At 39.9% G+C, this 25,472-nt stretch overlaps 1 protein-coding gene and 1 pseudogene across 3 annotated transcripts in view; one reads left to right on the forward strand and one right to left on the reverse strand.

Annotated features, from left to right (window-relative positions):
* The window catches only part of CNTNAP2 (contactin associated protein 2), a 1,655,791-nt gene that overhangs the window by 220,318 nt on the left and 1,410,001 nt on the right, over positions 1–25,472 (reverse strand). The gene's annotated exons all lie outside the window — the stretch shown is intronic.
* LOC311628934 (phospholipid scramblase 3-like) lies at positions 6,942–7,843 on the forward strand (annotated as a pseudogene). The gene is made up of 2 exons: positions 6,942–7,623; positions 7,691–7,843. The product of its transcript is annotated as a phospholipid scramblase 3-like (transcript).

Genomic DNA, 25,472 nt, shown 5'->3' on the forward strand with positions numbered 1-25,472 from the left:
GATAATAATTTCATGGAGTTGTCAGATAATTAAATAAGCCCTTATGTAAAGGGCTTAGAATAGTGGCTGTCAATAGTAAGAGAGACAGCACTTAGGATCTAATTTTTGAAGCAAGGACTTTTTCGGCTTCCAAATTCCACTGAGCTATCTCTTGGAGGCTTAGTTTTAGAGTTGAAATTATCCTCAGTGATGACATCTCATTTCCCCTCTGCCTCCTCTTTTTGATTTCTTATGCCCTCTTTTTAAAAATGGAATTGATTAAGGTGACATTGGTTCATAACACCATATAAGTTTCAAGTGTGCAACTCAATAAAACATCTGCATACTGCACTGTGCACTCATCACCCCAAGCAAAGTCTCTCCATCCTCATATCCGCCCCCCTTTTGCCTACCCCCACCTACCCCCATTTGTCCCTTTCCCTCTGGCTATCACCATACTCTCGTCTGTGTCTATGTGTTATGCATATATGCTTTTTAGTTAATCCATTCACCTTCTTTCATCCAGTCCCTTAATCCTCCACTCCTCCAACAGCTGTCAATCTGTTCCATATATTAATGCCTCTGTTTTTATTTTGTCAGTTTATCTTGTTCATTAGATTCCATATATAAGTGAGAACATATGGTACTTATCTTTCTGTAACCATTATACCTTCTTTCTCATCTTCTTCAGAAGTCACCTATTAGGATTTCTTAGATCATAGAAGCTTCACCTTTTTCTTCCCTGTCTCCAATAAGAATATTAGTTCAAAGTTAACTCTTAAGACTGAGGTTCTAAACTGATACACAGGAAAGCCTTCAGAGCATATGCATACACGTATTAAGTCCTTACAAAACTTCACATTTTAATTAGATGACAACATTTTAAAATAGAAAAATTTAAAACCTTTTGCTTTCAGCCAAGAAGAAGAGAAAGGGACCTGGTTTGCGTTGTCTGAAACAACTGAAAATGGGGGGGGGTGGGGAGGGAGGGAAAGCAGTTTTCAGACATTGGACCTCAGGTAGCTGAAGGGCAGCAGAATATGCCATCCCCAAATAGGCCTCTTTTTCATAGGGTTATTTTGAGAAATTACAAACACAGAAGCCCTAAAGTCAGAGCAGAAGTTAACCTTTCCTAAAGGAATCTACATTTATAAAGGAAATTTACATAGACAAAGGATACAACTGCACAGGAAGGAACAAATATATGAATGATAACCAATCTCTTGTAGGAAACAATGCAAGCCAGAAAATAGTTTTTTTTTTTAAAGTAGAAAAAGGAAAAAAAATTTATCAACCTAGAATTCTATGTCTAATGAAAATATCTTTTAAAAACCAAGACAGAAATAGTTTTCTAATACACATATACTATACTAGAAATTTATTCATTTTGTCTAGTTCCAAATGTATCAGAAATATTTGTTCATGGTATTCTTTTATTATCATTAATATGTCTGCCTATAATTATTTCCCACTTTCATTTGCCATATTGTTTATTTGTGCTGATCTTTTTCCCCCTGAACCAACTATGTTAGAGGTTTATCTGTTTTCAAGGAAGTAAATTTGACTATGTAGTCCTTTGAATTCTATTCTGTTATTCAAATTCTATTTCATTAAGCTCTGACTTAAAATGCTGCTAATATTTATAGTCAGCTACAATCTTACATTCATATCGGGCTCTATCATTTCCAAGTCACTTCATGTTCATAAAGATATTTAAATCTCATAATCCAGGTTGAAGAGGCATGCTATTTTACCCGGAGTCCTCTCAACAATGTTAGAATCTGATTTTTGAATCAATACCCAAGGACATGCTTAGAGAGAAGAGGGGAGTTGTGTGTGTGTGTGTGTGTGTGTGTGTGTGTGTGTGTGTGTGTGAGAGAGAGAGAGAGAGAGAGAGAGAGAGAGAGAGAGAGAGAGAGAAACATAGATTGGTTGCCATCCATATACTCAACTGGGGATCAAACCCACAACCCAGGCATGTGCCCTGATGAGGAATTGGCAACATTTCAGTGCACAGGATTATGTTCAACCAACCTGACACTCCAGCCAGGCCATATCAGGCTCTTTTGACACCAGATTGTCAAAAGTCAGTTTTCTTGAGTTTCTTGCTCATGCATATCTACAAGCTGACTACTGAACAATTAGTCCCCATGGAGACCTGGAATACCCAGCAGCTCTCAGCTAATGATCATGTCCCCAGTTCACCACCTCATGGCATCTGCTTCTGTATGAGAAATACTGCCTCTGGGTTATGCCTGTGGTCTGTGAATCTCTTCACTGCTCAAAAAAATTAACAACCACAGTGGCTCTTACTGCATAGGAGATAGTGTGCTGAGAGCTCTGTGATGCTCACAGCAATCACACACAGAGGAGAAAATGCAGAACCAGAAAAGCTGAGCAACTTTCCCAAAGCCAGATGGGCAAGAGATGCAAGCAGGATTCAAACCCATTTCGGTGTGGCTATAAAGCTTGAGCTTTCCATTATAGTGGATTCAAAGCTTATATGAGGAACAGGTTCTAAAGTGGGCAATTCTTAGGGAGAAAAGGGTGTAGGGGGTGTGGGAAGAGACTGTACAAAAATCGTACACCTATGGATAAGGACAGTGGGGGGTAAGGGCAGAGGGTGAGGTGGGAACCAGGTGGGGGGAGCTACGGGGAAAAATATGAACAATAATCTGAACAATAAAGATTTATTAAAAAAATAAAGTTGGTGCAAAGTCGGAAAATTGAGAAAAGCCCAAATTGCACAGGAGAGCTCTTAACCCTGAAAACACCACATCCCATTTTCTCTCCAGAACTCCAACACAACCAATCAAACTTTAGCACAAAACTGTATCTTTGGATGGGTGGCAGGCTATTTTCTGCTTAGGACCCACATTGTACAAAAATATGAGAACCACACTCAGCTTGGCAGAAAGCTTACTCTCTGGGAGGCAAAGAATCACAGATCTTGTCTCTGTCTCATCTTCATTGCTGTGGGAGGGGGCATCTTGCAGAAGAATAATGAATCAGGTTAGCAGATAATCTACTCTGGGTTTCGTTTGAATATTAGGGAGTAAAAGGTTTCTACTGTTAAAAATGCAACAACAATGCCATCAAAGCTTTGCTCTAAGAGAAATATGCATTGAGAGGTCAAAAAATCTTATGATAACTTTCGAAATGAAGCTACTACATATTTGAATTTCCAAAATGAAGCTACTACATACTTGACTTTTAGACAGAAACATCCTGGAAACCAGCTATATCAAGCTAGCCTATGGAAACACAAAATGATTGGAAAATCCCACAAGTGGAATGACAGAAGAAATTCCCCACCATGGCTCAATTCTGTTCTCTCATTCTCTCCTTGTGAGTCTACTAAAATTTGTCAGGGAACTGTTTATACCATAGAATGCTATCCAGGCTACATGTCTTTGTCTGAGGTCACCGAGGAAGGCTTGGGTTGGGTTAGTACAGAACTTACTTTTAGGCAGAATTCTCATGTGAAGACAAAAACACACAGATCAGCCTAAGGAATGGACTTGTAAGCCCAGGTTTAATTAGCTGTAGCTGGGTTATCAAGGCTACTTTATGAAAACAGGGTGACCTAAATCTGAGGAACTGCTTCTCATTGTTGTTTGGAAGAAGGTGATGGGATGATAAGAGTAAAAACACTGATGGACTCCTCTTTAAAGATGCATTTGTTTAATTGCAACAGAATAGCTGCAAGAATTGAAAGTTTGGCCAAAGCAGTCTTTTTGTAGATTGAAAACAGTTTTGAACGGTGTAAAATAGAATTATAATTTATACTCTGTTTTATAAAAATAGATGTTACTGACATTAAGGTCTCACTTGGCACTGTAGTAGGTGTCTGATATCTTGGAAGATATGTGCTATCATTACTGTCTTCCCAGATGAGGACATTGAAGGGTATAATAAAAAGCTTGTTGGACTGTCTGTTGCAGGAATCCACATGGCGTCGCTGCAGGTTGCCCAGGACCAAACCAGAGAGGGTCTGACCTGCATTACCACCATTAGTCCACATCCAGAACTGAATTATCATTGCTGACATTTACACAAAAGAAACTCACTACATACTGATTCATTTGCCTCTCAGCATAATCATTATTGCTTGTCTTATTTTCAGTTTTTATAAGTGTATTTCTAGTATCACATGATCTCACTCATCTAGGGGAAATAATTAACAACATAAACTGATGAACAAAAACAGACTCAGAGATAGGGAAGCATCAATCAGACTGTCAAACCTCAGAGGGAAGGTAGGGGAGGGTGGGGGTAAAGGGGAGAGATCAACCAAAGGACTTGTATGGATGCATATAAGCCTAACCAGTGGTCACGGACAATAGGGGGGCGGGGGCATCCATGGGGAGGGGTTTGAAATGGGAATTAGGGGAAGAGGACAAATATGTGATACCTTAATCAACAGAGAAATAATAATAATAAAAAAAAGCTTGCTGGAGGTTACAAATGTGGTTAAGTGACAGAACTGTACCTTAATGCAGGAAATCTGGCTTGATCTACCATGTTATAATCTCTACTTTTATTTTTATTATTATTTTAAAACATCTTTTTATCTATTATTGTTGATTTTTTTTAGAGAGAGAAACATTGATTTGTTGTTCTACTTATTTACGCATTCATTGGTTTATTATTTTTTTACATTTTATTGATTTTTTTATAAGAGAGGAAGGGAGAGGGATAGTTAGGAACATCAATGAGAGAGAAACATCAATCAGCTGCCTCCTGCACACTCTGTACTGGGTATGTGCCTGAAACTAAGGTATATGCCCTTGACTGGAATTGAACCTGGAACCCCTGTGTCCGTAGGCTAATGCTATATCCACTGAACCAAACCAGTTAGGGCATTGGTTTATTCTTGTAGGTGTCCTGACCAGGAATTGAACCCAAAACCTCGGAGCATAGGAATGACACCCTTACCAAATGAGCTACCCGGCCAGGATATGAGCTCTCCTTTAGATGGCATGGACGCATAGCCTCCTGCCTTAGGAAATAGGATGATAACTTGCTAGAAGCTATTGGAGAGGATCAAAGTGGCTTCAAAAGCTAATAATCAATTACTATAAGGAAGAATATTTAAATGAATATTAAAATTTCAAAAAATTACCATTGTCAGGTAGCTTACAACATCCAGGTGCTTTAACTCCAGCAAGGCCATAATAGATGTCCATTCCTTTATTTACTTGGGAGCACATTTAGCATTATACATACTTAGGCAGGCTTACCAGGACTCTAGATGGATCAAACCCAGAGATTACTTGAGAATTTATTGATATTATTTATTTCTGTCCATGGTCCGCAATTTGTGGGACCTACTTTTGAAAGCTTTCTCAGAGTATGATCAGCACAGAAGTACAGAGCTTTGTGACCATGTGGTTATATCCTGGAGTGGATTCATGGCCATTTCCTAAAGGAGGAGGGTTGGCCTCTCTATTCTAGCAAAGTTGTAGTTAGGGAATTCAAACCCATTTTTCAAAAATTTGCCAGTGTTTGCTAAAGCTGCCATGCACTTCATCTATCAGCAACTCAAAATGCCTGGCACCCCAGTTTCCTTCTTAGAATAAAATTCTAGTTTCTTAATTATCCAGTTTCATCAAAAAAGGCCAGTGAGAGAAGTCTTGATGAATTCTTTAAGCAGAGGCAGTCATGGCCTGTTCTGTGATTACTAGATACATGTCTGCCGACTTCTGTTTCACTGACAAGTAGGCTCTGTCTCAGAGAAACTGTCCACAGTTCCAGCACTAATAGGAGAAACTGAAGACTCCTGCCCAGAGCTCCTGCCTTCTGGCTCAGCCCTTCCAGAATGACACACAACAGGACAGCAAGAGGACAACATTTGCAATGCCTACATATTTTAGCCTTAGACTATTTTTAAAGAACATTCATAATTGTCCCCATAATTATCTGACAAATCCATAACATTTATCTTTCATCCTGTAATCCTAACACAGTCATAATATTTGGAATGATAAAAACTAAACACTTTCTTTGGAAGCAAGACCTGAGACTTGATTCCAAACATTCTTTCCAGCACTGTCCTAACATATAAAAACCCAGGGTCCTTAACATCCAAAACGACCGAAGTCTCGACCAAACACCAGGCTAGGGAGCTGAGGGAGTGGGAGCTGATCAATCAGTGGCAGCGGTGACTGGAAAGCAGCTGAAAGGCAGACCTCTTGGTCCCTCCTCCTGGCCCTCAGACTCCAATCCATTGGTGGCAGAGGCGGGGCAGAACTGGGGACTGGCTCCCTTAGCAGTTTTTCAGGTTCAATCTCAAGAGGACAGGCCAGGCACCAAGGGACCAGTGCTTTCCCGCAGGATCCCAAGGGCGCTGCTGGCCTTCTGGAACTTGGCCTTGGGCAATGTGGCCCTTTTCCCCTCCCACAAGGAAGAAAGGATACCGCCAGCAGCCCCAGGGGTGAAGAGCGGTAACTGACTACTCTCCCATGCTTCCTCCAGGTCAACTGAGCACGCCCTGCTTCAGATGAAGTGTGATCACTGCACACGAAAGAAATGTAGTGAAAAAAAAAACAACCCAAAAACTGATGACCAAGGGCCTGCCTCCACGAGCTCTCGCAATCCTCCGAATGCTGGGCATTCCTGCTATTTTAGGGGCTTCAGGTGAGCGGGGGACGCAGAGGGTTCAGGAAACCTCCCTGGAGGTCGGGCCATCAGTCTGATTGTGGATCTATCTGTCCTGCTGTCTGCCAACAGCCGCCTCCTCAGAGAATGGAAGAAAAAGGGAGGGGCAGGTTCTGCAAAACCCTGAGGGAATCCAGGTTCCCAGGTATTATGCCCCCCCCCCCCCCCCCCCCCCCCCGCCATGAATAAAACCTTTGGTTTCTCCCCGAGTCAGAGATGCTGCCTGAGAGACCCTGGGCAGGCCTGAAACAGCTGCCTCTCCGGGTTTGCCTGTTTGCCTTTGTGTCTGCCTTTGAGTCTGTCAGGCTGTCCCAGAGCTTGCCTCCACTTCTAGAACTAAGTTTCTGGTATAGCGACAACCCACGCACCCTCATCCCTTTCCTATGGCAGAATACTTGCCCCCCACAGGCTATACCCCTTCGCCCCCTCCTCCTTACCCTGTGACCGCTGGGTACCCGGAGCAGGTGCAGCATCCTGGGCCCGGACCGGCGCCAGTGTCCACCCATGTGCCTGCCTCTGCATCCGGCTTCGCTCTCTTCCCCTCGCCTGGCCCCAGTGCCCTAGGGCCTGCTGCCCCCCTCTTGCCCCTACCCAGGGTGCCTTCTGGCCTTGAATTCTTGGTACTGACTGATCAGATTCTGATTCACCAGAGGGCTGCATGAAACGGTCCTAGGCTGGGAGACACGTAACCGGTATGAATTGTGCTCAGGGGAGAGCATCTGCTGTGCACATCTCTGCTGTGGTGCCTGCTGGCCCCTTCATGTCCATCTGGTGAACTCTGCCACCAGACACCACCACTGGCCATGTGCTGCAGACCTGGCATCTCTTCTTCTCAAGTTCTCCATTCGAGATGCCGACCATGATATGATCCTGTGAGTGGTGGGGCCCTGCTGGACCTGTGACTGTGGCACAGACATCAACTTTGAGGTGAAGACTCTGGATGAGTCCCACAGTGTGGGCCAAATCAGCAAGCAGTGTGTGTGTGTGTGTGTGTGTGTGTGTGTGTGTGTGTGTGTGTGTGTGTTGGGGGTGGGGAGGAAGGCTGCTCTAGGAAGCCCTCCCTGGTGCAGATGACTTTGGCTTGCAGTTTCCGCTGGATCTGGATGTGAGAGTGAAGGCTGTACTGCTGGGAGCCACATTCCTCATTGACTACATGTTTTTCAAGAAGCAAGGAGGCATTGGGCCCTCTGCCGTCACCAGTTAGATGGTATCGCAGGGTGAGGAGCATCACCTTAGCCAGAACTCAAGATGGTCACCTGGCCTGGCCTGGCCCCTCCTCCGAAGCAGCCCTTTTCTCCATGTACACTGCAGAGGACAGACAGAGATGCCTAAGAGACTGGGGCCATAGTGCCCCATCCTTACCTACCCTACTCCCCTGGCCTCCTTCACCTGCGGCCCCCACAGAAGGGTATGCATGATAGCCCTTCCCATTCTACCTCTCACCACTCTCTCTGGCCATCCCTCACCACACAGGCATATTAGCTTTCAAACTTGCCCCTCTCACTTCCTCTCACCCCCTTCCAGGGCCTCTACTCTGGATGGGACCTTTGGAATCCAGGGCTCTTGGGGTCTTACAACAGAGCTGGGGTGGGAAAGGGTAAACAGTACCAAAAATGGCTGATATGACCACCCACCTCTGCTTCAGCTTGACCAATTAGTTCATCCTCAGAATGTGGCACTCAGAGGGGATCCCTACTTCCTCAGCAATGGCTCTAGGGCTTCGCCCCAGTACCAACCTCCTCTCTCCCTTGGCCCTCCCCACAGCTGGTGCTTGCTGCAGCTCCATGTGTCTTACTTAACCACCCCTTCCTGCCCTGTTCCTACAAAGAAGGCTGCATCTTTTTATGTTATATTCATATAAACTTTGTAACATTTTGGAAACAAACAAACAAACAGAAAAATGATGACCAAGAGAATGCCGCAGTCTAGAATCCGGCTCAGGAGAACAGAGAGAAAAGAGAATTCCACAAGTTGGTAGGTGCCAAGATATTTCTAAGTGACTGTCTGGCGTATGACAGTTGTGTGAACACAGAGGAAGGAGTCCAAATTTCTCAGTAGTGGTAAGGACCAGTGAGCAGGCAGGTGGTAAGGAACAAGAGGTTCTGGACTGCAAGAGGGATTTCCAACTGTCACCTTAGGCCTGTTCCCCTGGGGAATGGGTCTAAGCCAGCAGGTGGACATCCTCTGAGGGGTCCCGGACTGCGAGAGGTGCAGGCCGGGCTGAGGAACTGCCTCCCCAATGCACAAATTTTGTGCACTGGGCCTCTAGTCTATATACATAAAAGCCCAAGTGACCATCTGCATGTTTGACTGGTAGCTATGACATGCACTGACCACCAGGGGGCAGATGCTCAACGCAAAGCATGGAAACGTGGAACAGACTGATGAATCCCAAAGAGAAGAGGGGAGGTGAGAGGGCAGGAAGAAATTAACCAAAGATCTTGTATGCATACTAGAAGCCTGTTGCATGGATTTGTGCACCAGTGGGGTCCGTCGGTCTGGCCTGCAGGGATCAGGCCAAAACTGGCAGTCCAACATCTCCTGATAGATTCCGAATTGTAAGAGGTCACAGGCCAGGCTGAGGCACCCCACTGGTACATGAAACTATTCACCGGGCCTCTAGTTATAAATAATTTACAAGCAGAATGGTTATAAAAAGTAATAATAAAATCAAAAACATCCCAGATTTTCTTTTGTATTTATTGGTCATTTAATCAGGCCCCTTTCTGTCACATATCTTTAGCTAAAGCAGATGAAGTGTAGTCAGAACATGTAAATCCTACAAATAAAAATACAGATAATGAGTTCTACTTTTTATAAGACTGGCAGAAATTTTGGGTTTGAATAGGCACAGCCATAGCTAAGAAAATACACAATATTAGCAGGAAAAAATTTTAAGATTTAAAAATATATTAACATAAAGAATGTTGAATATTCAGTATGACCATTTTGAGAAACTTAACTCTGGAGACTTAAACAAGGCCAAATTTCAAGTTAAATGAAAAGGGACAGTTAAGATACACATTTTAAAGTATATGAATAATATATATTTTGTTATATTTAGAATACAGAAAGCTATAAAGAAAATATATATTTCTCCTATACTCACTGACAAGAAATAATCTATTAACATTTTTATTATTTTTCCTCAGCTTCATGTAAATTTGTATTTTTACAAATATTGGGCTAATATTGTATCAGTTTTCTACTATGATGATTTATTAAAACTATGCTATTCTTATGTATCTGTGTAAATATTTAGCCTTCAAATACATTTTTAGGAGATTCATTTTAAGGAAATACCTTTGCACGTCTGGACTTAAATATATTTAATTATTTTTTATTTTCGGGAGGACAGATGTTTAATCATTTTTCACAATTAAATGTAAGTTTTAGATGAACAATCTATAAAAAATTTATTTATAATTCTTTCCCTGGGATATGATTTTAGAAGTAAAAAAAAAAATCTCTGTTCAAGTACTATAAAGATGTTAAAAATAGTGATCTATTTTACAAAATTGCTTATCAAAAATGTCCTCTCACTAAACAACAACAAAAAAATATTACCAATTTAAGAAATAAAATATTCTTATTTTTGTTTGTATTTCTTAGATTGGAAGTAATTAATTATTTTTATACATTGAACAATTCTGGATCTTTCTTTATAACCTGGTGATTCATTATCTTTTACATTTTCTTGTTTATTTTTAAAAGTTTTAAAAATATATTGATATATGACTTTTATGTCAACAGATTTTTTTTCAGCTTGTTCTTTTGTATTAATTTGCTGATCTTTTTACTTGCATGAAATTTTAATTGTTATATAGTCATATCTATCAAATTGTCTTTATGTGTATAAGGGATTTTTCATTTACAGATTAGAAAAACACTAACCATTTTAGTATCACTTTAAAAACATTTTTTAAAAAATTGATTTCATAGTTGAAGGAAGAAGGAGAGAGATAGGAACATCAAAGATGAGAGAGAATCATCAATCAGCTGCCTCCTGCATGCCCTCCTCTGGGGATCCAGTCTGCAATCCAGGCATGTGCCCTCACTAGGAATTGAACTGTGACCTCCTGGTTCATAGGCAGACACCCAACCATTGTGATTTTTTTTAATTCTTTAATTCCTTGGATTTATTTTAGCATATAATGTGAGGAAGAAACTTAATTTTTCAAAACAATAGTCATATAATTTTCTTAGCATGATTTGTTTTCTTTTCCCATGAATTTCAATGGCCAGCTTTAGTATATATGAATTCTTATGCAAATGGTATTTTGATATTCTAATCAGTCACCCTCTGTCTTTTCTTGCACTAGTTATGTACTGGTTTAATTATGACAGCTTTGAATTTCACTTTAACATTAGTTAGTGCAAAGTCTGTACTTCCATTTCAACGGCAATCCTTAAAAAAACACATAACTAGACAATAAAAACATACTGTGCCTCTACTGAGCAGCTATTTAACAACTATATTCTGCCAGACATAAATGCCCTCAATTTTGCTTATGTTTGTTGCTGAGTGTTATACACTATAAGTTGGTCACATATCAAGAATAGAACACAGGCCAACTTCATACAGAAATGATGTTTGTCCTAAGTGAAGGCAAATCACTTCAAAGCACACTCTCCAGGTCCCTGGTCAATATGTTATTAAATGCAGGACACCCAGCTCATAGCAGGCACTCACTAAGTATCCACTGCTTTATACTGCAAATCCCAAGTTGAATTGTGGCTTTTACTTTTGTTTAAAAGGTGATACACTTGCTCTTTATTATTAGTGGATTTCATATGCAAATTTGCCTACTTGCTAAAATTTATTGGTAACCCCCAAATCAGTGCACAGTATTGCTGATTGTTCATGGACATGTGCATGGTGTGAATGTGCTCATTCCTAGAGATGGAACAAGGCAGTGCTCTGCCTTCTTGCTTCACATCTCATACCACAAACAAATATCCTTTTCAGAGTCTACGTAGTGTCACGTTTTACATTTTTGTTGCTGTTTAAATGGCCCATATGCATAGTGTTGGGCTCTCTTTACTGTTCCTAACTGCAAGAGAAAATACAAGTGTTTCATTCAGGCATGAATGAGACTACTGGCCATGAGTTTGATGTTAATGACTAAAGATTAATGAAGTGCCTTAAAACAGAAGTACTCATAAAACAATGTGTGTATGAATTGATAAAAACATTGGGATGGAGGGTCATAGGAACCTACCCCTGTAATTCTACTAGGAGCAATGGTTCAGTATTCACTAATTCAGTGTTTGCGGTAACTCTATAAAACATAACTCCTGTGAACAATGAGAAGCAAATGTAATGTATGAGCAATGGAAAACAGTTATCACTTTACATGAACTAAAGAATCAGAAGAAAAGGTGAATCTGAAGAGACAGTCTGGTTTCATGGACGTAATGTGAGGCCCAAGGAAAAGCATCATTTAGGTCTATTTCCAATTCACCAAATGCCATGGTTAACAGCTATTCTGGATAAAATATTGGTACTACACTACTTGTTTTGTCCTTAGACACTTGTATTATACTTGTATTGGCACTTGTACACTACTTGTACTGTGAAGATTAGCACAATTATTTTGTAAAGGCTATTATATTCCCAAGATGAAAACCACTACATATTATTTTAGAATAGACAATTCAGTTTCACAAATGTAAAAACAAACAATACTCTTCTTTTTAAAATATATATATTTAAATATATTTTATTGATTTTTTTAATAGAGAGGAAGGGAGAGGGATAAAGAGTTAGAAATATCAATTAGTTGCCTCCTGCACACCCCCTACTGAGGATGTGCCTGCAACCAAAGTACACATGCCTTTGACCAGAATTGAACCTGGGACCTTTTAGTCCACAGGCCCACGCTCTATCCACTGAGCCAAACCTGTTAGGGCTACACTTCTTTTAAAAAATAAAACTTAAAGAGGTGACATTGGTTAATAAAATTATATACGTTTCAAGTGTAGATTTGTATGATACATGATCTGTGTATTGAACTGTTTGCCCACCACCCAAAGTCAAATAATCTTCTTCTATATTTAGAAATTACAAATTGTAAAAGAAACGGCTGATTTACATTAATACAAAGTATAAAATTACTCCAGATAAATTATACAATTAGAATAAGTATTTTCTAAATCTTGATTCAAATTTATAAATACTAATTAATTAAAATTTCTTAATGTTAAAGTATGTGATGAAATATGAAATAGCTCCTTTTACTGCACTCAGTTTGGCCAAGATAAGAAGAATCATACTTAAATGCAATGTTTCATAAGTATAAATTTAAATTTGAAAATCAGAAAAGAAAAACACAGGTTGGTCCTGAAGGCTGTCCAGCAGATAGTCATCCACTGGTCTCTAACAAACAAAATAAGTCAGGGAGAAGGAAGGAGAGGAAGAACATTTGAAGAGCATTCTTACAGGAGTCAGAAGAAGTTTTGTTACAGGAATTGGTTCTTGGACTGCATTGCTTCTATAGATTAAATTGTGCAGAGGTTTAATAACTGGAATTCCAGGCAATAATGGAACCACATGAACTAGCTTGGATGCCAGGGGAACAGAGAGGAACAGTGGCAAGTCCAACTAAGAAACCAGATAGAAAGAACTATGTCAAGGGCTTAGGACGTCTGAGGGTAAAACAGGGTTGAATGGGAAATTAGAATACTATATCAAACTATACCAAGGCAAATGTTATAAGATAAAGGTATTATAGCCTATAAATTGCTTATTGACTATAATTAGATGTATAGTATATTGTTATATATATATAATACCAAATGTAGTACTACAAATGGTTAATGGTATAGAGATTTTGCATGTCCTTTGATTAACTAAAAATTAGGCACTATGTTTAATACTAATAATGAATCACAGCATTAGAGGAGAGAGTATCCTGCCCACTAATACATCTATTTTGATCACATTTATTGCATAATTACTTATATATTTTTACATATAAATTTCCAACAGTATATTATTGTTATTCACAAAAAATATTATTATTTTTTTTTTTTGCCAAAACTGGTTTGGCTCAGTGGATAGAGCGCTGGCCTGTGGACTGAAAGGTCCCAGGTTCAATTCCAGTCAAAAGCACATACCTTGATTTCGGGCACATCCCCAGTGGGGGGTGTGCAGGAGGCATCTTATTGATGTTCCTAACTCTCTATCCCTCTTCCTTTCTCTCTGTAAAAAAATCAATAAAATATTTTTTAAAAATTATTATTTTTATAAATGATTTCAAGTTTTTCAGGTATATGCACCCCTACGTTCATTGCAGCATTATTCATGGTGGCCGAGAGTTGGAAACAGCCAAAGTGCCCTATGATAGAGGACTGGATAAAGAAGATGTGGTGTATATACACATTGGAGTATTACATGGCCATAAGAAAGGATGTTGTCATTTACAACAACATGGATGGACCTTCAGAACATTATGCGAAGTGAAATAAGCCAAACAGAAAAAGCTAAGAACTATATGATTTAACTTATATGTGAAATATAAAACCAAAACTTATGCACACAAACAGCAATGTGGTGGTGGCCAGAGAAAGAGAGGTAGGGGGAGAAAGGGATCCTAATATGAGGTGACAGGAAAAAATTTGACTTTGGATGATGGGTACATGGTACCATATACAGATTTTGTGAATTAGTAATCCACACATGTAACCTATATGTTCATATAGACTAATGTCACACCAATAAAATTTAAAATAATGAAAAATTATTATTTTTATGGTTAATATTTCATTAGTACAACAGTATTAAACATATTTACCTACTTTGTGAGAAACTGGATCATCTCATTTCTGAATCCCATAACATGTGAAATGTTTATCTGCTGGGCTATTCGATATGGCTGGGCTTGTGTTACTGCTATTTTTTACTATGTGATTATTTTATTTCCCCTTCTATGTAGTTCCTATAGTGTTCATTATGGTGTCATAAACATGCTAGTCACTCAATAAATATTTGTTGAAATTTCTTCTTCATTTAAAATATTTCTTGAATCATTTTATTTTCTTTCTAGTCCACTGTGGCCACTATGGCCCCTTGTCCCTCCTCCTAACTAGCCTTATGCTTCCTGGCTCTCCTGGCTCCAGGGGTCTGGTGAAATGATATGTTGGCTTGCTTGGTGGTGATATGATTCACAAGACATTGAATACTAATAAGTATTAAGGCCTCCATTTATCAATTTTAATAAATCAGAGCAGTTATCTCTATCACAGTGTCACTGTTCTTTCTTACTCATCTATGCAACATGCTTTCTGGAGGAGAGAAAGGGATGGTTGCAACTAGAAATCTGGGAATCAGGTATAATTCTGGATATTCCAATGGTAATAAAACATAATAAGTGAACTAAGTTCAACAGATAGAAATTGAGAAAATTTCTAGTTAGAAGAAGCAAATCTTGGATACATGAGAAAATTCTTCTCAACCAGATTCTACAATCATTTCCCATTTTCCACAGCATGAATCTTTTGGTTCAATCAGGTTAATCTTTTTACTGTCTCAAAAATATTTTTCTGATGTTTCTTTCCTTCCAAATTAAGCCTCACATCTTCTACATTGTCTTCAAAGATCATTCCAGTCTACAAGGATGCTTTTATCAAAATTTCTTAAAGGAAGTATTATTGGAATTGTACAATTCCTCTTTATTCAACATACTATTCTGATAAATTATTTAACACACAAGTGCTTAACTCACAACCTTCCTTTGGCCTGACTAGGAGAGAACATATCTTATATAACCCATACCATTGATAAGACCTAATAAATTAACTTTATGCAGTAGAAGGTACTAAGTTAATATTTATGTAATATAATAACATCTCTTAAGAGAAAAATTAACTGACTTTACTTACCAAACTAATATCTAATTTGGAGACTACTTCTTGATTCTTTAAACTTTCCATAAAAAAATTTGTTCCGTGTGACACCAATGATACACTTACAAAAATCAGTCATATTACTCTATGGTTACATCTTACTATGGTAGTTACAGAACAAGGAGATATTGCTGTCCAGAAGGTAGAGGGGACATTACTGGTGACCTCCTAATTAATAAGATGTTGCAGAAACCTAATAGGCTAAGCCATTATCCTTCTGATTGTGACAGAGTATGGTGTAGTAATTAGATTATCATGGGTTTTTATATCTATCACTTATTAATGGCTATAAATCTCAGCTTCCTTGTCCATAATATAGGTATGACAATAACACCCACTTAGTAGTATAGTAGTGAATATTTAATAAGATAATGTATGTAATAAGTACTCAATAAAAGGCATTTGACAATTATTTTTGATTATACTTCTGCACCTTTGTAAATATCTTTTGAAGTCATATTAAAATAAGAACATTATTCTTATACTAGAGGCCTGGTGCATGAAATTCATGCATGGGTGTGTGTGTGTATGTCCCTCAGCTCAGCCTGCACCATCTCCAATCTGGAACATCCCTCTCACAATCCAGGATTGCTAGCTCCCAATTGCTCACCTGTCTGCCTGCCTGATTGCCCATAACCACTTCTGCCTGCCAGCCTGCTCACCCCCTAACCACTCCCCTGCCAGTCTGATTGATGCCTAACTGCTCCCCTGATGGCCGATTGCCCCTAACTGCCCTTCCTTACTGGCCTAGTCACCCCCAACTGCCCTCTCCTGCTGGCCCGGTCAGCCCTAACTGTCCTCCCTTTGCCAGGCTGGTTGTGCCTAACTGCCCTTCCCTGAAGGACTGGTTTCCCCCCACAACTGCCCTCCCCTGTAGGCCTGGTCACCCCTAACTGCCCTCTTGTGCAGGCCTGCTACCCCCCAATTGCCCTCCCATGCATGCCTTGTCTCTCCCAAATGCCCTCCCCTGCAGGCCTGGGTCCCCCCAACTGCCCTCCCCTACTGGCCAGGTTGCCCTTAACTGCCTTCCCCTATAAGCCTGATCCCCAAAACTGCCTTCTCCTGCAAGGCCAGTCCCCCCAAACTTCCCTTCCCTGCAGGGCCAGTCCCCCCAAACTGCCTTCTCCTGCAGGCCTGGTTCCCCCAACTGCCCTCTCCTGCCAGCTATTTTGTGGTGGCCATCTTTGACCACATGGGGGTGGCCATCTTGGGTTTTGGAGTGATGGTCAATTTGCATATTATCTCTTTATTATATAGGATTGTAATGACTGCTACCCTGTTTCCCCGAAAATAAGACAGTGTCTTATATTAATTTTTTCTCCCAAAGTTGCACTAGGTCTTATTTTCAGGGGATGTATTATCTTTCCATGTGCTAAGTCTTATTTTTGGAGGATTTCTTATTTTCGGGGAAACATGGTATTATCTGTTTTTAAAAAATATGTTTTTATTGATTTTAGAGAGAAACATTGCTTACCTGCCTCTTGAATGCCTACTACTGGAAATTGAGCTGGCAACCCAGAAAGTACCCTGATCATCAAACTGCCTACTTTTTTATTTTTTTATTTTATTGATTTTTTACAGAGAAAAAGAGAGAGGGATAGAGAGCTAGAAACATCGATGAGAGAGAAACATCGACCAGCTGCCTCTTGCACACCCCCTACTGGGGATGTGCCCACAACCAAAGTACATGCCTTTGTCAAGAATCGAACCCAGGACCTTTCAGTCCGCAGGCCAATGCTCTATCCACTGAGCCAAACCAGTTTTGGCAAACCACCTACTTCTTGATGCATAGGACAATGCACAACCAATTGAGACACACTGGCCAAGACTGTTTATAAGGAGGGAATTAATTATCTGTTTTCAAGGAGGGAATGAACTCTTATGAACATCAACAGTTTGCCAGGCATAATAAGATAAAGAATTTCAGAGAGGGACCTTTGCCTAGTGTTAAAACAAAGACTTTGGAGACAAGTTGGCTGGGTTCAAATTCCTGTCCCTGATACTTACTAGCCATTTGTCCTTGAGAATATTGCTTAACTGTTATGTGACTTCATTTTTCTTCTATAACATATTAATAAGGACAGGAATGTTATGAGGATCAAGGAGTTAATATATGCAAAGCACTTAGCACAGTGTCTCTGGAGACACTAAGTTTTGGCTACTACTTAGCTCTTGCTTTGTAAATTAGACTATTGAAGCTCAGTTTCCTCACCTAAGGACACATAACTAGTAAACTACCAGTTGGTCAAGTTAGATTTGAACTCAGATCCCCACTGATTTAAGACTTGTGTATTTCCATTTTCACTGTGCTGCAACCTAAGAGCTTTTGTTAGTTTGACTCAATTTTTAAAAATTATAACAAGTTTACCATGGGCTGTTTTCATGTCTCTGTTGCAAGCTCAAGTGAAACCTTTCTTTAGCCATTTAGAACATGAAAAACACCTTATGAATTATAAAGTCAAATATGCTGCAAAGAAGTCAAATATACTCCCCCTGTGTCACCACAGGGATTGTGAATATATTTAGAAAAGTATCCCTGGGCATCCAAAGTAAGTGCTTATGTGGCCCTACCAGAAGGATTCTGATGAAGAATGATTGTGCCAGGTAATTTGAGTAAGAATAAAACAATGGGCCCAGTAACCTCAATGACACGAGGAAACAAAACAAAAACACCAGGGACTTCTCCAGATATATTGTAATTTGGTGCTAACCGAGTGCCTACTTATTTTGTCTAACTAGCAATTAAAAAGGATGAAAGGGAAAAACGGCAAGAGAAATAAAAGGGTTTGGGTTATAAAAGGTCTTTTTACTATAAAGCAGCCAAAAAAAGAGATTTATTTTCTTTTGTAAGATATCCCTTGGTATTATAGTTAAGGGAATGGGCAGTTATTTTTCCCCATAATTCAGTAATCAAAGCCTTAGTTTGACAGGTGAAAAGCCAGCACATCATAAAAGGAGGAGCTCCCTCAAACAGAAGACACAGAGGAAAATGGAGGGGGCCCTTGTGGGTTTCTTATATCAAATATATCTGTTTTTCTCTTGAGAAGTCTTGTAAAAATCAATGTCTTTGTTAGGGACATTTATCACAGCACATGCCTTTATAATGGCTAATAATAAGGGAATCAGAGTTTGCTGATTATTTGCCTTCCTGGGGGTAATTGTCAAACAGCCTTTATTGTGCTTTGCAAGGGCTGTAAAGTGGTTTAGCAACATGTTTAATTCTGAGCTAGTGACACTGTGACTCAGTGGGAGGTGACAATGTATCAGGCTGATGGAATATGTATCACGTCAAAATGTTAGAGATATAGTGTCAAACTATAAAGAGGTGCTTTTAGCAGGTAAAATCTTGCACTGAAACTGGTGTTTAGAATTGTCTAGAAAGTATTTAAATTTGCATATGCTTTTCAGTAATAATTTATAGAACATTTGTGTGATATATGAATAGCAATGTGCTGGAGACTTTGATTCCCACATATTGGAGAGAAGACCAGGACATTTTTGAGATTTCTTCTGGTTTAAATTCAGTTCACTGTTCCCTATTACCCAGAATATAAAGGTGGGTTTTAAACACTTTTCAAAACATAGTGGCTATGGCTATTAATTTTGGGAAGGATTGATGCATATTATGCAGTTATATAAAGGATATTAAAAAGGGATGAGGTCAACTGAATTCTGGAACAGGAAAGGTCCAATCATCAAGGGCAGAAGTGGATAATGAGTACTTAAGAGGTGGTGTGTTCTCAGGCCTGTGAAAGTAGCAAACAAGTAAGTTGCAGAGTGATTACAAGTGAGCATAAAGCAGAAAGGATAAAGAAGAACAAGGAGAAGACAGATCCAGCTAGCAGAACCTAGGTGCAGAGAGGAGCAGCATCTTTACTGTCAGGTAGGATACCGTACTTCAGAACCAGAGCTTTGTCTATCCTTAGAGGTAGTGACAGGTGGCCAACACACTTAGAATAGAAGCCAAAGGAAGACTGAGACTTAAGAAGAAGCCAGGCAACAACTCCTCATTTCCCCCTCGACTCCATCCCTGGCAACCACCATTCTACTTCCTGTTTCTATGAATTTAAATATTTAGATATCTACCATCAGTGGTTTTTGTTTAAGGAGCTTACAGTTTTAGCTTTGCAAGATGAAAATGTTCTGGAGGTTTGTTGCACAACAATGTGCCTATACTTAAGACTACTGAACTGTGCCCTGAGAAATGATTAAGATCGTAAATTTTGTTATGTGTTTTTTTAAACCACAATTTTTGAAAATAAAGAAATCAAGCAAAATGATGGGTGCTAGCTGTGATAGCCTTTTGTAATCAGAGGTGAGCTTTCAACATTTTCAGCACCAAGGACAGAGCCTGGCACTTGGCTGATAAAGAAGGTTCTCTGTGTGAGGCCCTGTCTGCTGAAGGGTGGATTGCAGCTTCAGAATCTATAGAAGAGCTTGTCAGGGTACATTGCAAACTTCTGGGGGGTACTTTTTAATTGTACATTTTAAGTAGGGGTTTTGCTTCATTCTACCTGTTTTACCTTGACACCTAGCATAATATTTGGTCCAAAGTGGGTTCTTAATAGAGGCAATTTTAAACTTGAGATAATTAACAATGAATTGTTTGAAACTGTATTAATGATATTCCTCCCCTGAACATAGCTTGTATTCTGAAATTCCTCATAAGCTATATTTAGTTGTACATTTGCCCCATTTGTGTAGAATGATAACCACATATATACAGGGGCAGACAACAGTAGGTTTATAGTTGTAATACAAATAAATTCTATTTAATAAAAGAGTAATATGCAAGTTGACCATCAATCCAACACACAAGATGGCCACCCCCATGTGGTTAAAGATGGCTGCCCCCATGCGAACACAAGATGGCCACCACAAGATGGCTGGCAGGGGAGGGCAGTTGGGAGTGATCAAGCCAGCAGCAGAAGGCAGTTGTGTGTGTGGGGGGGAGGGACCAGGCCTACAGTGGAGGGCAGTTAGGGGGTACCAGGCCTGCAGGGGAGAGCTGTTGGAGGTGACTAGGCCAGCAGGGGAGGGCATTCAGGGGTAATTGAACTGGCAAGGGAGCAGTTAGGCATTGATCAGGCTGGCAGGAGAGTGGTTAGAGAGTAATCAGGCTGGTAGGCAGAAGTGGTTAGGGGCAATCAGGCAGGCAGGCAGGTGAGCATTTGGGAGCCAGTAGTCCTGGATTGTGAGAGGGATGTCTGACTTCTGGTGGGGTTACTGGGCCAGCAGTTGTACATCCCTCGAGGGGTCCCAGACTGGAGAGGGTGCAGGTTGGGCTGAGGAACACCCCCCACCCTGTGCACAAATTTCATGCACTGGGCCTCTAGTAATATAATAATTAACAACTAATAATATAAGAATAAACTTTGTGTTTTATGTACTCACAACTGTAAACCCACTTTTTTCTGCACACTTGAATATAAATAAAGGAACAACTAGAGAAACGTTTTAGGAAAAATGTTTTACCCTCCCTGTTTTTTCCTTTTGGATAGCAGGAGTAAAATGGAGGCCTACATCAATCCATGGTGGGATGCCACGGTTCTCTGTTCATTTATTCTCCCAAATGGCTACCTGTCTGTGGTCCATTTTAGCTTTCCAGTCTTTCAAGTGACGCCTTATTAAAATGTTATTTCATCTGTAGCTAAATCTGTGTGCATATAAGAGTCAACCCTTCTATTCAGTGTTTGGGAGCTTACCATGGGGGCTGCCCCATTGCACCAGCTGTTTCCCGTTAATTGTAGTTGTGGGCTCACCTTCTCTATAAGGTGTGTTTGCTGATGTTCATTTGCCTGGAATTGCTCAGGGGTTGGTTTGCCTGAAAGCATAGTAGTTGGCTACATAAGTATGACTGTCCCTTCCAATGAGAGAATAATTGTAGTTGTGTCAATCTTGTTTTTAGATGGGTAATGAGACAGGCTGGTGGGGCCAGACAGGGTCACATAGTTTCATGGAAATTTGGCTTATTTAGGAACCATTTCTATTTATTCAGGCCATCAATTTCTGAACTATAAACAAAAGTCACAGTGAAAAGTGGAAATCCAAAATGTACAATTACCAAAAATGTTAGATGTGAGTCAATTTTTACATCTTTTTCTGCTGCATATGAATGAGCCAATCCAATATCTAATGTCAGTGTGAAGAAAGGTCAGAATCGTCAGAAAACTGGAAATTAATTCTTTTAAAAAATAAGAACAACAATTGCTCACTTTTCATTTGCCCTCCCTCCACTGCAGGAGTTGTCCCCATTTTCATGCCCCTTTATACTGTTTCTACATTGAGACTAGGAGCTTCTTGGGCAAAGCTAAAACTGGCTCCTTGCACAAAGCCAAAATTCAACTTGACTACATGAATGAATGAAACTTGGGAAATTTAAACTAGATAAATGAATGAAATTTGGAGCGTGTGCTCACATTGTATGAATGTGTGTGTATGTTTGGGAAGGGGCAAATTCTTTGGTAGAATTTGTACTGAGAGGAAGAGAGCAGGCAACACCTGTTTGAACAGTTTCCAAATATTGTTCATGTAGGTTTCTTAATCCTGACTGCACATTAGATTCACCTGGGAAATTAAAAAATACAGATGTGAAGGCTCTATAAGTTAAAATATCTAATGATAGATCCAGGCAACAGAAATAATATAGAATGAAGTTTCATCTAAGGTAATATTCTGCTTTTATTTTAAGGCTTAAGAGAAGAGAGTGTCTCCCAAGTTTCAGCTTATTTTGAGCCCATTATTTTGAAGCTAGTTCAGACAGTTAGAGCATTATCATTTTAATGCTTTGCTTATTTTGGAGGATTTTCCATTTATTTGCCTTATTCTCCCCCCTCCCCCTTGAGCTTATTTTGGGCACATGGTTTCATTTCAGAAATTTAAACTTTTGCCTGAAGCTACATATGAAGTTGAAGAGCAATACGTGAATTTTAAGTAGGTAAAAACCTCAGGAGAAAGAGCTGACATATGAAGCCAAAGCTAAGAAGTCCTTATTTCTACAAGGTTGGCTCTCTGGCCAATTTAGAGAGAGAAGGGATGGTTTTGTTTATGCCCAAGGAACAGAGCTGCTTTGATAGAAATAATAGAATCCCTCCTAATAAAGCCTGTGCTTAGTGATTCAGGAGGCAGCCACAACAGTGAGATTTTAAGTCAATCTGTGAGGAAATTTGGTAGAAACAAAACTGATCATGCTGCTGCTTTGACACCACTGAAACTTTAGAGAAGAGGGACCCTCATGTCATAGTGTGTGACCACTGGATGTGTATGTGCACTAAAGCTGCTTACACAGCAAAGTGCCACCCAATGCTGGGTTTCAAGTATCCTTAGCCTTTCCTCAGCCCCCCAACCCCAGCTCACTTTTCAGTGGATACTATGCAATGACAGGGCACAGCATAATACTGGTCCATGCCTGTGATTGGCCACATGACCTTGATGCTTATTTCCTCTAAACCATAGCTTCCCAGTAGCCTTTTTATATATCACTAAGCTCTTTAAGTGAGACTTAGATGGACTGTCCATCTCCCATTGGACAGAGCCATGACCATGGCTAAAGAAGCCCCATGCATTCTACATTCCAGAATTTCTTTGCCAGGTGGGTTTTCTCCAATGCTGAAGGCCCTCCTTAGCATTAATTTGGATGCTTAGGGAAGCACATTAATTCTTTCAGACCACGAGGGGACCATCTAGGGCAGTGCAGCTGCAGTAACGTAGTGAGCCTAGACAGATGGGAGGTGATTTGTCGACTTGCAACAATAAAGCCGGCAATGTTACCCTGGAGACCTGGAGATGTTGAATGATCTTCCCTAAGTAGCTAACTTAGTTCCAGGGAGTGACATAGCCTTAGGGAATATGGGTTTATTGTGATATTAGGAAGAAACAATTAATGCTCCTGCCTGAGTCACTAAATCAAGAGGAAAAGTGCTGTCCTTTACTTCAGAGAGACAGAGTACAGCCTGTAAGAACAATAGAGAAACATCTAGCAAATCCAGCATGGGGAAACACATGCATCAGGCAATCTCTGCCCCTGTTAGTCCTCCCCACATGGATCCTGGGCAAAGCATATGGCTATTTATGCTTCTACTGAATGCTATTCATACTCCTATTCAGTGGTATTAAACATTATTTCCGTCTTTGTGCATACTACTACTTCTAGTAAGTAGAGATCAATACCATTTCTGCCTCTACTACATATTGAAGAAAATGTATGATGTATATAGAAGTTGAACAGCTATGTATCCACCCACCTTTCAGGAAAAGAACTTCAGCATCACCTCAGAAGCTCCTGTGGGTGCAGGAGGCAGTAACTGCCTGCTCAGCTCACTAAACTTTAGGCAGGCCTTTCCTGATTCCAGGTCCCTGTCCTCCTTTGTCTTAAAGAATCAAAGTCTTTTCCCTTGACGGCACCCATTAGAATGATGGTAAAGGGGAAAAAGAAATGTCCCATAAGCACACAGGGTAATATAAACACTAGAGAAGACAAAAGCAGGAAAGTTGCAATTGTTTTCTCTCTGCTTCTCTGAGATGTAACTCTTCTTCATCCACGCATGTCTTTCTCGGGGCTTTGGAAACCATTCCTTTGAAATGCAATCATGAAGAAAGATAGGGCTCTGTCTCTCAGGCTCTGCTAGAGGGTAGGAGACTGACTGCCATAGGGCAAGTTAGCAGACTGATGGCCCATCATATGGCCCAAGCTCCTGCAGTACCTTTTCTCTGGCTCACCCCCTGCTTACTCTCCTGTCATTGGGTCAAGGGAGTGGAGTTTGCTCTCTCTCTCTCCTATTGCAACAATCTTGACTCTATTGCAATATGTTGACTGAAGTGTTTCCTGCCATTGTAAACAAGCATCTGGTGTAATTTTTCTTTCATGCTGTGTGCCTGACCTGATTCCACCAGTTTCCTCCTGACTCAGATGAAACTGCTCTCTTGAATCCTGGACTCATCCTTGCAATTTTCTTTATGGTCAACCATGTGTTGTAGCCCTACACTATTTAATTGTTGAGTTCTTGTATGTTGTTGAACTTCATCTAAATGAAATTACACTGTATGTGTCACATTACAGTACAAGAACAAGGTTTACCAGCTGCTGAAAAAGAGCTGGATACAGAAAATTGTTACCAGAGTAATGTTTTTCACAACCGTGCAAAGAATAGGCTAAGATCCTGAAAAACTAAAAAGATGTATTAAAAAAAAACCTAGAAAATTCCTAATCCTCTAAATCTCACTGTAATTATACTTTTTTTCAAGCATTTCTTGACATCGAATTTCTGCATCAGGTATATTCTGTATTCCTCGTTAGTAGATAACTGCAACTATCAAAAATAATCAAGCTTTTCTTTAACTTCATACTTTAAAAGAAAAAAAAAATGACATACTAAGCAAATGACCAATTTCCTTTTCTTTTAATTAGATCCCAATACTTTCCCAATGTAACAATACAATGTGCTGCTTTGATAGAAATAATAGAATGTGCATAACGATTAAAAAAACCTCTAATTGCAATTGTACTTTCTGATTTCACCAAGGCTCAATTGTCAAATCTTTGTTGATGATACAGAATAATTAAAATTACAGAGGTCTAAGGAGGATTAAGACAAGCTCCAGGAGGACCAGAGGACATGCAAATTGAGCTGGGCTCTAGTTGCTGGGAAGCAACACGGGCACAAGCGAAGCCCTACATAGGACTTGGGAGGGTGCTATGTCCCTAGCACCCTCAGGTGGGTTAGAAATTAGTTCACGGCCATTCTAAAAGGATTTCCAATAGAAAGGCTTTATGTTATTAAGAATACATCCAGTCTAGGATGCAAAAATAATTCCAAGCACTTAGAACTTCTAATACAGTTCTACCAAACATAAAACAACACTCCAAACATTCAATGGGGATTATATGTAGATAATCGGTCTTATTGTCATAGTTTGGTCACTATAAC

The sequence above is a fragment of the Pipistrellus hanaki genome (genome assembly GCF_964339955.1).
Source record: "Pipistrellus hanaki genome assembly, chromosome: 10".
NCBI classification, from domain to species: Eukaryota; Metazoa; Chordata; class Mammalia; order Chiroptera; family Vespertilionidae; genus Pipistrellus; species Pipistrellus hanaki.